Source organism: Sander lucioperca, chromosome 2 (assembly GCF_008315115.2).
Source record: "Sander lucioperca isolate FBNREF2018 chromosome 2, SLUC_FBN_1.2, whole genome shotgun sequence".
In the NCBI taxonomy this organism is placed as follows: Eukaryota; Metazoa; Chordata; class Actinopteri; order Perciformes; family Percidae; genus Sander; species Sander lucioperca.
The window spans coordinates 22,150,960-22,165,900 of NC_050174.1; the positions used below are offsets into that span (position 1 = coordinate 22,150,960).

Sequence of the window (14,941 nt, forward strand, 5' to 3'; positions counted from 1 at the left end):
ATTATGATGTTTATTTTTCTGAAAAATGCTTGATTTTCACCGAACCCGTAGTCATATCGTATCGTATCGATATCGAGATATCTGGCAAGAATATCGAGATATGAAATTTTGTCCATATCGTTCAGCCCTATCTCCGACACAGAATGATAATGATAATTTTTTGAATATCTTGTTGATATTAAAATTGGCGATAAAGCAGGGGGTGTTTTAGGGCGTGGCTATGATGTGATTGCCAGTGAAAGTGTGTAACGTAACGTAGAGTGTAAGGGCTCCTCCCTCACTCCTCCCTCTCGTCTAAAATCGTCACAACCGCAACCAGGATGGCTGCGCCCGTAACGGCAAACCCGACGACTCATAGCAGATCTCCACAAACCAACGGGTGACGTCACACGTGCTCTGTCCATTAATATTATACAGTCTATGGTTTATTTACATTCTCATGCTAAGGCAGCTAGACCTGGTTAAAGTTAATAGCTTGCGATTTCAGAATAGTAAGACACGAGCATTTAAATCCATTATCAACCTAAGTTATGCCACTCTAGGGGGTCTACGTGTTTGAATTAAGTTTAACATTATATAGTACATTATTTCATTAGTTTATAGGTTTGTAATGTGTCGGTATGTAGATCTTTTAAGATACACGTGTATGTTGAAATACAAGTGCTGTATTGGTTTGCCCTCTTACGGACATAATGTGCAGAAATAGCCCACATTTTTTCCAATATATTATATAACAAGTGACTTTGGGCAAAATTAATGATAATATTGATGTGTTTTCTTGATAAAAGAAAAAAAATGTAAGAGAAAAATGAGCACAGTGAGGCAAATAAATGGATGACTGTCAGCTCTCTTTTCTGTTCCAAGCGGTTATGTAATACTGGCACCAAGAACAGGATAACTCCAGCTTTATCTGCATTCACACAGTGAAGGAAACCCTTTACACACACACACACACACACACATGCAAACAAACACATGCATGCCCTCACCGAGCTGGTTTCTTGGCAACAGCTCATGAACTGGATGAAACTGGTTTAGACTGTGAGGGTTACACAAGACTGCATATTCAAATGTCCAGGAGGGTTGAGGTCACGGATGTATTAAGAGGTTGAGGTATGTAAACTAAAGTGATGGGAGGACGGCTGAAGGGACACAGTTTGAACTGGGATAAGCTGGAATCTGAACACAATGGAGGGAAACAGCAATAATGGAATACTTGAGCTGGGAGTCTGGAATCAAAGTGGATTTCAAATGCTGTGTTGAAAGTTTCAGTGGTCCTAACCATAGATATGTTATGAATGTACTAGAGATGCACCGATTGACCGGCTGGTGACCCGAATTGGCCGATTTTCACGTGATCGGCCATGACCGGCGACCGGCCAGTCAGTCTGACATATGCTGATTTTATGACGGTCAAATGCACTCGGGCTCCGCATGATTAACATTGCGCAACACCAGCATCACACGTGCACGCTCCATCAGGCGCACCGCCGCTCCTTCAGCTGTTTATAATATGTCATAAAGTTGTTATTATACACGGCTCTGCAGAGCCGTCTGCTCTACTGATCTCAGGCGAACGGTCAGCCGCTCACTCTATATCTCCTCTGAAGCTGAAAAACTGGAACATGAAATCCGCACTCACGCGGGGCCCGTGAAATATGACAGCTACAGTTTATCGGAAAATAGCGTTGGGCACACTGACTTTGATGAATTTGCTGTTTATCAGACCACAGATGAGACTAAGAGAAGAGAAGCTAACGTTGGCGAACGCTGCGGTCCCTCTGCCTCCGACGCCCCGCCGCAGGAGACGCTGTATTCCTCCGACACTGTATTAACGTTGTGTATCAAAACCAACATTAAAATGTAGTAATCTTCCCTTAGCGTTTAGTTTTGCTGCTAAACTGTGTAAGCGGTATGAGCGGTGACGTTAAATCATCGGTTTCAGGTAACGGCACACTAGGGTACCGTCTATTTGCTGGATTGTTCCGAGGTAACCGCCGGTAGCTAACGTTAGCAGATAAGCCCGTTGACAGCAACGGTATATTGTTCATATATATGCACAATGACAAATAAAGCAAACTTGCTAAAAAAGGAACTACACGCTGTTTTCAAGTAACGTTACTGTTGACGTTCAAACAGGCCTGTGTGTGTGTTTTGAGAAATATCTTTATACTGCAAGGCTATATTTATTTTATTTTTATGTTATTTATATATTATTTTATTGCCATTACCTGTTTCCCCTGTTTTCATACATACAGAAGTTTAGTTTGCTAAATATATCACATTTCTTTAGTTGGATATTGGATGTGAAAAGAAGGAAATGGTTCTTCCATAACATTGCACTTTAGATGTGTGTGAATTTCCCACACCAGGAGTAATTTATATAGTTCTGTTGTATAGCGACAATTATCTGTTCAAAAAAATTTTCTATGTTCTATGCAAAATGTAAAATGTTCTATTAAAGAAAAGATAGAAAATAAATATTTGTGTGTTCTGTAAAGTGGTTAGAAAAAATGAAATCGGAATCGGCTAAAATCGGTATCGGCAGGTCAAACTCAATGAATAAAATATGAAGTAATTGGCCTAGGAAATTGGAATCGGTGCATTTCTAGAAAGTACCCGTGACATATATTCGCATTAATCATTCAAGTTTTAAAATACAGTGAGGAAGGGAAGGTTTGCAAGGTTTATAAAAGGACTGGGGCTGGGTTAGCGGCAGACTTTTAGTTGTATATGCTGCCCCCGTCATGGCCGAAAATACTGCATCCCCCGGTTGCTTACCCAAACCCGTGCAGCCAGCTTAGTATATTAGGCAGCGTTGTCACTGTCTGACATCCTATTTCTCTTCAGCGACAGAGATTGCTCACTGATCTTCTTTCTTCAAGGATGAAGTCACCCGCTTCAGGGACCACGACAGTGTGTACTGCTTCGGGTGCCTCAGTCCAGACCGCGCGGAGAGTGTGCAGCGCCACCGTCCTGCGAAAGCTGCCCGTGTTCAGATACAAATAGCGCCGGGCTCACTTCCGAACTTTATGCGTCGCTGCGATGCGAGCAGGTTGGAGTCAGAGATCGTGAGATTGGTGGTATGGATTTTTCATAAGTAGGCGGGCTGCGGCGACTAGCCTTTAGTCAAGGATCAGTGTGGCTGGGACGGTGTTATGTTTCTACAGGGCGCTCATACATCTAGCTCCACCCACTGCACCCATAGAGTCCGGTAGAGGGCGGAGCCTGTGTGAGATCGAACGAAGGTTATGCTATTATAACCCTTGTTCTAGAAGCGCAGGCGGAGCCCTCTAGTTAGGGGCCCTGTTGCTCCTATGCCGTCGCTGAAGAGGGTGTAGACACCAGACAGCAGGGACGCTGCCTTATATACTGTGCTGGCTGAATGGGTTTGAGTAGGCACGTCCTGATTAGCTGGCTACGTTCATGCAAAGTTCAGTTGGTGAACGCATGCTCGGGATTGAAGAGGAATATTATCCATAGAGTCCAGTAGAGGGCTCGCCTTTGCTTATAGAACTAGGGTTATAAAAGCATAACCTTAGTTACAGCAAACCTTTAAAAATCTCAGTTCTTCTTGAAAAAACAACAACAGAGAGAAACAGACTTAACATACTTGCAGGTTGGGAGTTCCAGTTGACGTAACTGAAGACAATACCATATGCTAGCTGTGTGGCGATGCCAGGCTTCCGAGCAGCAGGCTGTCCACTGCATGCCAAAACAGTGACAGCAGATGTAATTGTATAAAAACTGACACTGCAAAAAGAGTAACGTGACATTATCTTTGATGACAAGCTATAAGGCTTTTTTTTTTTTTAGGGGGGTGGGGGGGGACTACGCATAAAAACGCACTGGGGCTACATTACATCACTTCCAGCGAACTTCACAGAGAACAATGAAGGCAAAATGACTGCCTTGCGGTTGTATGCCGCCGCCAACCAGCAGAGTTGCAGTTTACTTCCATGGTTTCTAGACTTGTATAATATATGTAGTGAGGACTTTGAAGGAACTTCATAAAGTGTATTTCTTGGTGAATCGTGGAGGTTTTACTCACAACTTTAACCAGCACAGGCAGCAGAGATCTATACAATCACCACAGTTTAAGGTTGGCCCCCAAGATCTGCATCACCAAATCAGTATCCAACCAAATGTCTCCCCTCCTGCTCCTAAGTAATGGCATGGAATAATGTCCAGAAAAGCGGTTTTCTAACATTATGTCACAGTAAAGTTGACCTTTTGGATATAAAATGTCATATATTTTATCCCATTGGACTTTCGTGTGAAATGTACTGTATAATTAGCGTAGGAATTAGAGTGGGGTCTCTACGGCGTTTAAGGGAGCATCATGCGATGACAGTTAGCAATAGGCACCAAAACGGCAAGTTATCGTTGCTTGTGTTAATATCTGGCGTTTGGGTGCTGCTTTTTCAGCCTTTTTTCCCCCCTCACTCTCCGCTCTGAGCTTAAACTCTCCAAGCTCCGCTGGGTGACGACTCTCCCAACTATTGTTTTTTTTGTAGTAGTGTGCGTGTGTGCGCCTGAGCGACCACGTGCAGCTGCTGGCCAATAAAGGTGGGTGGGAGGCCGCCGCGGGAGGACTTCACTTCACACGAACAGCCAAATCAGGCACAGGGATGCGGTTGTTCTCTCGAGCCGAGCGTTTAACTGTACGTGCGTGGTAGTTTATCGGCTGCTAGAAGAGATTAATGCTGAGCACCTGATCTCACGTTTTTGGTAAATATCGACTGATAATGATCGGCGGTCGATCAATCGGGGCATCCCTAGTAGGAATTATTGAGATATGGCCAAAATGTATTTGACCAATACAATCTAAATCAGTTTGTGCCAAATTTGAAGACATTCCATCAATATGAAGGTAAATATGGTGCAAAAAGGGAGAACTTGTAGAATACAATGTGAGAACTTGCAGAACAAAAAATCTGAACTTGTATGTTAAAATTTGCACTTGTAAAAATTTTATTTGCACTTGTAAAAATAAAATTTGCACTTGTAAAAAATATTCACACACATGTGATCTGAATTTGAAGTCATACAAAGAAAAAAAACATGAGAGCTTGTAAAAAAAAATCTGAACTTGTAAGTTGAAATTTGCACTTGTAGAAAATGTTCACACACCTGTATTCTGAATGTGAAGTTACAGAAAAAATATTCACAAATGTGTAGATTGATATTTACATGAACACAATGACAGCTGCAAACTTATAATGCAACATTTACTCGTATACTTTTTTTTTTTACTCTGGTTCATTTTCCATCACAACCACAACTCAGTGATTACAACCTCTCGAATCTGTCACTGCAACTTCACATATGTGCTCTCTCGCATCACAAAGTGGCCAATCTGCGCACCTCGACTTTCACAACACTCTTGACGATACATTTGGTGCAAAACTAATTTGTACCTGTGGACTTAGGCTGTGGAGCTCTGAGCTAACAGAACGGGAAAAGCAGGGTTTCTATCGCCAGATGAGGGACAACTCTGTCTGGCTTATTTATGTAGCATGGAAACTTGGTGGAATAGCATGCTAGCGTTAGCTAACTAACTGTGCTAACGGTGTAGCGGTGAGTTTGGCCTCACAGACACAGGCACAGAAAACACACACCTGGGTACAGAAAACACACACACACACCTGGCTACAGGTACACCAGCTCTGGTAGCGTGTGCTAATGGTTCTGGCTGCTGAGTGAAAGCTCTGCTGATTGATGATGCCGCTGCATGAAGAGCCTCAGTGTGCAGCTGCAGTTATTTAGCTTGGACAGAGGTGACACACTCTTCATCCTGACTAACAATACACTATTTTAAAGTGCTGATGAAAAGATGCACGATAAACACACGGCAACAGATTGCCTCAAACGCGATGAATAAGAGCCATTCGAGCCATCAGAGGAAGCCCAGGTCGCTATCAGCTTGGAAAATGCGGCTGACTTAGACCTTGTGGTAAAAGCGAACAGCACTTCTGCCCTTTTGCAATGATTTTAGATTTGGGAGAGACGACATGTAACAAACACAGGTACTGTGCGAAACACGCCGAGCGGTCGTGTCGACTTCATCATAGGAACCACCAACCTGCATCACCACCTGCCATACAACCAGAAACAACTACACCAACAGGTCATCACTATCCTAACCACAAACGTGCTGGATCAACAGTCGAGTTCTCAGAGTTTTGCGAGTGTGACTCCTTGTGACAAATCATCCAACCGCCACAGAGAAATAACAAGAGGCCATCAATGGTTATCTGGCCATGATGAGGTCACGCTGCCTATGAACACGGTGACCTAAGATGCCTACCCGAGTCTGAACTTTAGCATATATATCACTTACTTGGAAATCCACATGAACGATGAACTTCCCATCTGCATAAATTAGATCTAGTGAGCAGCAGTGAACCTCTAGTGAGCAGCAGTGCACTACCGCCAGTGCTTATAATAGGACGCGCTCGATGGGGCAGACAGGTCGCACCCTTTATTCTCTGCATATGTGATTGGCTGAAAGGAAATGAGCTATTTGATTGGCTACAGATAATTCCCTGTTAAAATATGCCAAAAACCCACAACAACATACAAATTTCAGTGAAGTTCACACATGACCATCAGTTTGTAAATGCAAGTTCAACAGTTAGCAAATAAATGTAACTACATCCAAATATGTTTTTTTTTTTTTTTTTGTGTGAGTGTGTGGATTTGTTCTACATCTACAATATACATGGCAACTATCGTTTGCATTAAAAATAATATAATACAATGAGAGCCACTGGATACCAGTGATTGTCAAACATGTTGGCCAGTTAAGGCAGAGGTGGTCAGTAAGAACCACAAATCCGGAGAATAATGGACCTGCAAAATCACATTGACTTAAAGCTATAGTGCGTAGTTTCTGTCTCCCCCATGAGGAATTATAAGTAATGACAACAACACTGTTGGAGCATCCACCTGATACAAGCCTTTGGTGCAAGCCCCCCTCCTCCACACAGTTGCTAGTAGCCAAGGAGGACACGGAGGATTAAAAAACAACATGATGGACTCTTCAGAAGAGGTCATTTGAGTTTCTGCTTCTGAACATAGCCATACTGAGAAATACAGAGAGAGTTGTGTGGAGCTGATTGAATGGAACGGACGTTCATTAATATCAAGAAGTCACGTACTAAAGCTTCAAGAGTTAAATTTATCCAATTAAATTCCTTACTTGCTGATGTCTGTTTCCCAACGTGGGTCCAGAGTCCGTCAGTCCTTAAATGAGCTGCACAACAAAACCAACAATAGTTAGATTGATAAAAGAATACAAGTTGCCTAGTTTTTGTTTGCTCTAAAGTTGTTGGCTCTTACTGTCTGTTATGGATTAGTCAGACTGGCGAGAGTGTGTAGGCATTTCAGACTACTAGTAGATGGATCATAGCGAAACAATACCCAGCGTTTAGCATATGTTTATCATTTATCATAAAATTCGGCTCTAAGCTATTCCGTCCCTTACTGGCCTAATTTTAGACGGGGACGTTATTTGCTTTATGATTACTCACGTGAGATTATGGCACCGGCAGCATGAGGCACACTTACAGGCCTTCACAATTAAATAATGCAACATAGCAAGTCCATGTTTGATATTCCACCAACCGCGTCGTCACACGAGCAGCAGGCCGTTTGGACAGCCAGACAGGAAGTGAAAACAGCAAGAGCATCCAGTCAACTTACCAATCACCAAAAACTAACATTAGCTAGTTAGCCTGGAACCAGACCAATTAGTTAGTTAAATTAGTTAGTTGAAGTGGACAAAGTGACGCTGTTGTTTTCTACAGAGACCAGTGAAGGCCATTAGAAGCACTTTTCCGGTGAGCGCTGAGCGTTACTGAGCAGCCTCCAACTGAGAGAGACGACGTAAATGTGACGTGAGCAACCTGTCTGAAAGTTGGAAGTCTTCTGGTAGCTGTGCCAAGAGAAATCTCAATCATTCCCAATCTTGCAGAGACGGAGAGCGTAGGTATATGTAAGGAGATAACATAGGCACAGGCTAATTATTGCTAACTAAGATGCTAGTTAACATTAGTAATTAAATTTAAACAGCTAATGTAACTGCCTGCGCGCTTCTCCTGTACTGTACGGTAATTCCTCTACTATGCGACAGTAAGTCGCGTGGTTATGACACAATCGTTAGCCTATTTTTACAAAAACGTCTGCTACGGAGCCATAACATGAGGTACAAGGTAATGGAGCCTTTTATACATTGTCGTGTTTCTTTAGAAATAAACAATGGACAAATTGTTAAAAGTTATTCGCTGTCAAAGTGACGTCAAAATGAATGCCAGTCAATGCGATGCTAACGGGTGGTGATGGCTTGATAGCAACAAAATGGCGCCATAGGAGCTACGCTTTGTGGACGCTCGCTTGGTTTTATTTCCTCCGGCAGAGAGTGATGCTAGGCTACAAGCTAGTCTCTTTTAGTCTGAGGCCACGCCCATTCATTTGAATATAACAACTGAAAATAAATAGAGGGAAATAAATCAGTGTCATTATGGAAAGAAATTCCACTGAAATAAAAAAGTAGTATTATGTATTATATATTTATTAGGGCTGTCAGCATTAACAGGCGCGTTAATCGTTATGCGGTTAAGGGCCGAGCATAACGTGTTAATTTTTTTTTTTATTTTTTTTTTTTTTTTAAATCGCATGCCGCCATTTATTAATTTATTTTATACTTCACTCGGCTTCGCGTCGTGCCTAACAACGCCCCTTAGCTGTTCTAAAATCACTAGAATCTAGCTAGGCTACTATTTTGACCCTTTGCCGCACCTTTACTTATCATTAAGCTGCCATACTTCCTCGTAACACATCCTGCTACTGCAGGCATGATGGAGAGAGACAGCAGCAACGCAATTCTGAATGGCGCTTTTTAGTTTCCAAATCTCCCCGACGGCTCAGAAGTCAAAAGCAATATGCACATTGTGTAAAGCCGAATTAAAATATCACCGAAGCATGTTAAGCTTGAGCTACCACCTACGAGCTAAGAATAGTACAGTTAACGTGACAGGAGAGTGCTACTCGCCGACCTGTGGATGAAACCAAATCCCCAAAAAATGACTACAGCTCTTGCGAAATGGGTGGCAACTAACTGCAGACCTGTCAGCATCGTAGAAGACTCAGGTCTTAAAGACGTACTACGGTTGGCATGTTCTGACCCGTCTTATACATTGCCGTCGAGGGGGACAGTAGTTTCACCATACACAGCCTGTACGACACGGAGAAAGCAGCCCAACTGGAACTGCTGCAGAGTGCAAACGCTGTCTCATTAACCGGTGATCGCTGGACGTCAGTGAGTAATCAACATTATTTAGAAGTTACTGCACACTATATTGACTCTAGAGTCAAATGTGTGACTAGACTCACACATTTTCCTTTTGTTTACAGTAAATAAATAAATAATAAACAAATACAAATCTTAAAGTCAAGTTCATAAAGTAATTTTCTTTGCATTAATTTGATTCCCAGTCAAGATACACTGGTAAGAATTGCTTCCCATTGTTAATATGTACTTAAAAACTGTTCTGAAATGCAAAATAATAGAATTTTAATCATGTGATAAAACATGCGATTAACAATAGAAATTCAGCGATTAATCACGATTAAGAAAAAATGAATCGTTTGACAGCCCTAATATTTATTTATTTATTGAATATTGACTCATTTATATATATATTTTTTTTTTAAATTGTATTTATTGCCTCATGTATTTATTTCAGGATGTATTTTATACTCATATTCTTTTTTTTTTTTTAATTAAATAAAATGGCATTCCATGCTAAAGCCCAGCAGTGGACCTGCTAGTCCCGTTAGACCGCATCTGTCTGTCAGCCAGGACGAGATAATCTCACAGCAACACATTGAGCCGTTAGAGACTGGCCGCAGAATATGATTTATGCTTTTCAGACTTGTAAACAGGATGTTGTTTGTTCAGTGTTCTTCTCGTCTCTGGTCTTCTAAAAAATCTGGTTCCGACTAGATCTGGCTGGCTCATACACACACACACACACACACACACACACACACATACACATACACATACACATACACATACACAGACACAGACACACACACACAGAGCACGGGTTATTACAGTTATGGATTATATTTATAATAGGTCGGTTAGTGTGTTTACCGACCATGTTACCGTGACATAGACGCTGCATCCAGATGCTCCGACTGCGGTCAAGCCAGCTGACACTCGGATCTCCGTGGTCAAATCACCCGACGCTGAAATTGTAGTGCACTCACATTCTAGTACTTTTGGTAAATGCAGTTAAACGGCGCAGAACGACGGTTTTAGCCAAAGTTAGCGGCAAGAAAAACATGGGACTACTTCCGGTTTTCAAAATAAGGTGTTAAGAAAGTTTATATAAAGTACACATAAAAATAAGATCGGATTATATTAACAAGAAATAAAAACAAACATTTTTTACTGTATACATTTTGAGATTTTACAAAGTAATTGTCTCACATTTCTACTGTAAAATGACTTCAAATCTGAAATTGTAGGTGCAATAAAACGACGTTGCTCCATAATTCCAGACAATATATTTGAGTACAGGACATCACTGACTACACCCTTATTGAAAATACAACATTTTTACTGTATAATTTTGGAGATTTTTCTAAGTAAAATCCCATACCTCTACCATTAAATGACTAAAAATATGAAACTAGGAGGTGCTATAAAAAGACACTGGCATATACTACACCAGAATACTGTATGTTGGGATGAAAGTTATCCTTCTTTGTTCATCACAGTCTCTAACAAAAGTTGCTTTTTGCAATTATCTGCAGCACGCTACTCTCATATGTCTTTGTATCTCTACTTTCCCTTGCTCATTTTCTGGCATCTGCCCACTGGCAGCTGACAGGTTCATATTAAGTACAACTTTTCATTTTGCAGATTAGCAACCAATCAAAATCAAAAAATTATAAACTGTGACTATGACAACTGCAATGCAACATTTGGTGAAATTATGTTAAAGCTTGTTAAAAGGCCTGCATTTGTGAAAAACAGTTATATTAAGCAATATTGGACAGCATGAAGCTCTGTTTTCAATTAAAAGTGATTTTATATATATATATATATATATATATATATATATATATATATATATATATATATATATATATATATATATATATATAGACCTTTTACAGATTCAGTGTGACAGCTGTTGCCGGTGGTGTCATACTCAGTGCCTACAGATGGACACAGCACAGCTTGATGCTGCGAAGACAGGTGATTGGGATGGCTGTCTGTGTAGAAAGAAATGCAAAAATACAGTATGTGCTGTGTCTTTGTTTTACACTGCTAGTGGTCCTCTATGTTCGCTGATAGGGGCGCACGATTCAGAAAATGTCACGATTCAATATTGATTTTTCAGGCTCAAGATTTGATTACTTCTTTTTTTTTAATTAAAAAATACGAATCGATTTTTGGAATTCTATGAATCGATTTTGAATCGGGAGAGCTTGAATCGCGATTCGAATGTGAATCGATTTTTTTGCAGTGTACGTGAAAAAGGGAGTGTGTTCCTTTGGTATAAAGTATCCAAAGGTACATGGAGTAAGCAGCTTAAAATAAAGTGCTGTTGACTTCGTACGTGTAAATATCAAAGTTATCAAAAACTTAACTGGCCCTGACTCATTTAAATCAGCAGCCTTAAAGAACTTGGTTACCTAAAATAACTGGTCTCTCAGGTGAAGTTCTTCACATAGAGACGCCTCCAAAAATGTTTTCCCCATTGAGTCAGAATGTATCCAACACCTTCCTGCATCGGTGGCTCTGTTCCTTAAACATGATGCTGTCACGGTGCTGTTGCTGTTGTTTAAGTTCTGAAGATCGTGACTTTTGTAGCTGTCATTACTATTGGAATTATTGAGATTCATTGTTCTTATGAAGTTCTAACAGTAGTTTTTTTTTTATTTAATTTTTCTAATGTTTTTTTTTTTTGTATGTCTGTATTTTGTATTGTACTCTAACTACTAACCCAGGGTAAATAACCATTACACTGGAATACAGCATAAATCAAGTGGTTTTCCTGTGGTGCTGGCAATGTTAAAGAAAGGTATAGAAGGAAAGGAAATGTTTAAGAGTGGGGATGTGTATACCACAAAGAAAGTAATGTACTATTACAAGATCAGTTTATGAGTGAAAAGTGCTACCACCGATCTACCACGTTGGTGGCAGTGGTGAATACACACTGTAATTAAAAGTGCTCATATTATGCTTTTTGTCCTTTTCCCTTTTCCTTTATTGTGTTATATATCTTTTTTGCGCATGTTATAGGTTTACAAAGTGAAAAAGCCCAAAGTCCACCCCAAAGGGACTTACCATCTCCAACAGAAAACACTGTTCACAAACTGCTCCAAACAGCTCTATTGTAGTCCAGCCTTTACTTCAGAGACAAACGTGGTCACTTTGGAACACAAGTTATAATGTTCGCCTAGCTGCTAGCATGGCACACCCTCATACTCTGCTTCTGACTGGCTAGTAGTCCTTACCTAGCTACTGAGCATGTGCGACTCCCAACAAAGATGGAACAGAAGTGAGATGTCTCACTCTGTAGCTAAAACAGAGAGCTCAACACACAGGGTGAAAAGAGGAGCTGCAGCAATGTGCAGTACAACAAAAATATGGTGTTTTTTGAAAATTAAACCACATAAACCTATTCTGGTACAACCTCTAAATACAATTATGAACCTAAAAATGAGCATAATATGAGCACTTTAAACATTACACATAATAAAGATTTTCAATACAGGCCTGGTATAACAACAACAATGCCATTCTCCACAACTTGGTACACTCAGCTAATGGCCCTGGTAACTAGAAGAACCCTAACCCTAGACTAGAGGGGGGAGGCGGCCATTCCTTATTTCCCACACCCCTGTTTCTTTTCTTGTAAATATAATCCAATAATCTTATTTTTGTGTACTTTATATATAAACTTTCTCAACACCTTATTTTGAAAACCGGAAGCAGTTCCATGTGTATCTTACCGCTAACTTTGCTAAGACTATCGATCAGCATTTACCAAAAGTACTAGTATATGAGTGCACTACAATTTCAACGTCGGCAGATCTGACCACGGAGATCAGAGTGTCGGCTGGCTTGACCACAGTATGCTCCGACGGGGTCAGCAGCCGTCGCTGCGCCCTGACAGCGGCTCTGGCTGCAGACACGCCGCATCACAAAGCTCCGTGTGCGGCTGAGAGAGGCTCGGAGGCCACTTACCGAGGGTCCAGAGGCGGCAGCACGATCCGATCCCCGCAGCGAAGGACTGATGGACGGCGGCAGCGTGCGGGTGTGTCGGTCTGCTGTCTGTGTGTCTCATGGGTATACAACGAAACGGTCTGTCTCCAGTCTTCTCGCCTTCTTTAGTTGTACTGGCGGGCTACAAACCAACGTCAAGGTGCACGTCGCCACCTACTGTACCGGAGTGTGTGATAACCAACCAGCTCAGAAAAAGTTCTATTCGGAAGTATTAAAGCTGTTTATTTAAATCCAACCTTTTAACCTTCCTGTCTGTAGCAGTCTTCTGTTGCTCCACTCCCTTCCCTTATCTACCATGCAACCTCAGTCTCATCAGTTCATCTCAGACTGCAACTAAACACTGTCCCTAAGCAGATGAATAAAGCTGCTCCGTGTGTGTGTGTGTGTGTGTGTGTGTGTGTACATACATACATACATACATACATACACACACACACACACACACACACACACAGTGAGGAAAATAAGTATTTGAACACCCTGCTATTTTGCAAGTTCTCCCACTTAGAAATCATGGAGGGGTCTGAAATTGTCATCGTAGGTGCATGTCCATTGTGAGAGACATAATCTAAAAATAAAAATCCAGAAATCACAATGTATGATTTTTTAACTATATGTATGATACAGCTGCAAATAAGTATTTGAACACCTGAGAAAATCAATGTTAATATTTGGTACAGTAGCCTTTGTTTGCAAGAGAGGTCAAACGTTTCCTGTAGTTTTTCACCAGGTTTGCACACACTGCAGGAGGGATTTTGGCCCACTCCTCCACACAGATCTTCTCTAGATCAGTCAGGTTTCTGGGCTGTCGCTGAGAAACACGGAGTTTGAGCTCCCTCCAAAGATTCTCTATTGGGTTTAGGTCTGGAGACTGGCTAGGCCACGCCAGAACCTTGATATGCTTCTTACAGAGCCACTCCTTGGTTATCCTGGCTGTGTGCTTCGGGTCATTGTCATGTTGGAAGACCCAGCCTCGACCCATCTTCAATGCTCTAACTGAGGGAAGGAGGTTGTTCCCCAAAATCTCACAATACATGGCCCCGGTCATCCTCTCCTTAATACAGTGCAGTTGCCCTGTCCTATGTGCAGAAAAACACCCCCAAAGCATGATGCTACCACCCCCATGCTTCACAGTAGGGATGGTGTTCTTGGGATGGTACTCATCATTCTTCTTCCTCCAAACACGGTTAGTGGAATTATGACCAAAAAGTTCTATTTTGGTCTCATCTGACCACATGACTTTCTCCCATGACTCCTCTGGATCATCCAAATGGTCATTGGCAAACTTAAGACGGGCCTTGACATGTGCTGGTTTAAGCAGGGGAACCTTCCGTGCCATGCATGATTTCAAACCATGACGTCTTAGTGTATTACCAACAGTAACCTTGGAAACGGTGGTCCCAGCTCTTTTCAGGTCATTGACCAGCTCCTCCCGTGTAGTTCTGGGCTGATTTCTCACCTTTCTTAGGATCATTGAGACCCCACGAGGTGAGATCTTGCATGGAGCCCCAGCCCGAGGGAGATTGACAGTCATGTTTAGCTTCTTCCATTTTCTAATGATTGCTCCAACAGTGGACCTTTTTTCACCAAGCTGCTTGGCAATTTCCCCGTAGCCCTTTCCAGCCT

General features: G+C 41.6%; 1 protein-coding gene across 1 annotated transcript in view; it reads right to left on the reverse strand.

The window, feature by feature from the left end:
- abat (4-aminobutyrate aminotransferase) overlaps positions 1-13,473 on the reverse strand; it is a 40,044-nt gene extending 26,571 nt beyond the window's left edge. The window contains exon 1 of the mRNA XM_031292525.2: positions 13,277-13,473. The gene's annotated coding sequence lies outside the window, so the exon portion shown is untranslated. The remainder of the gene's footprint in view (positions 1-13,276) is intronic.
- Between the last annotated feature and the right edge of the window lie 1,468 nt (positions 13,474-14,941).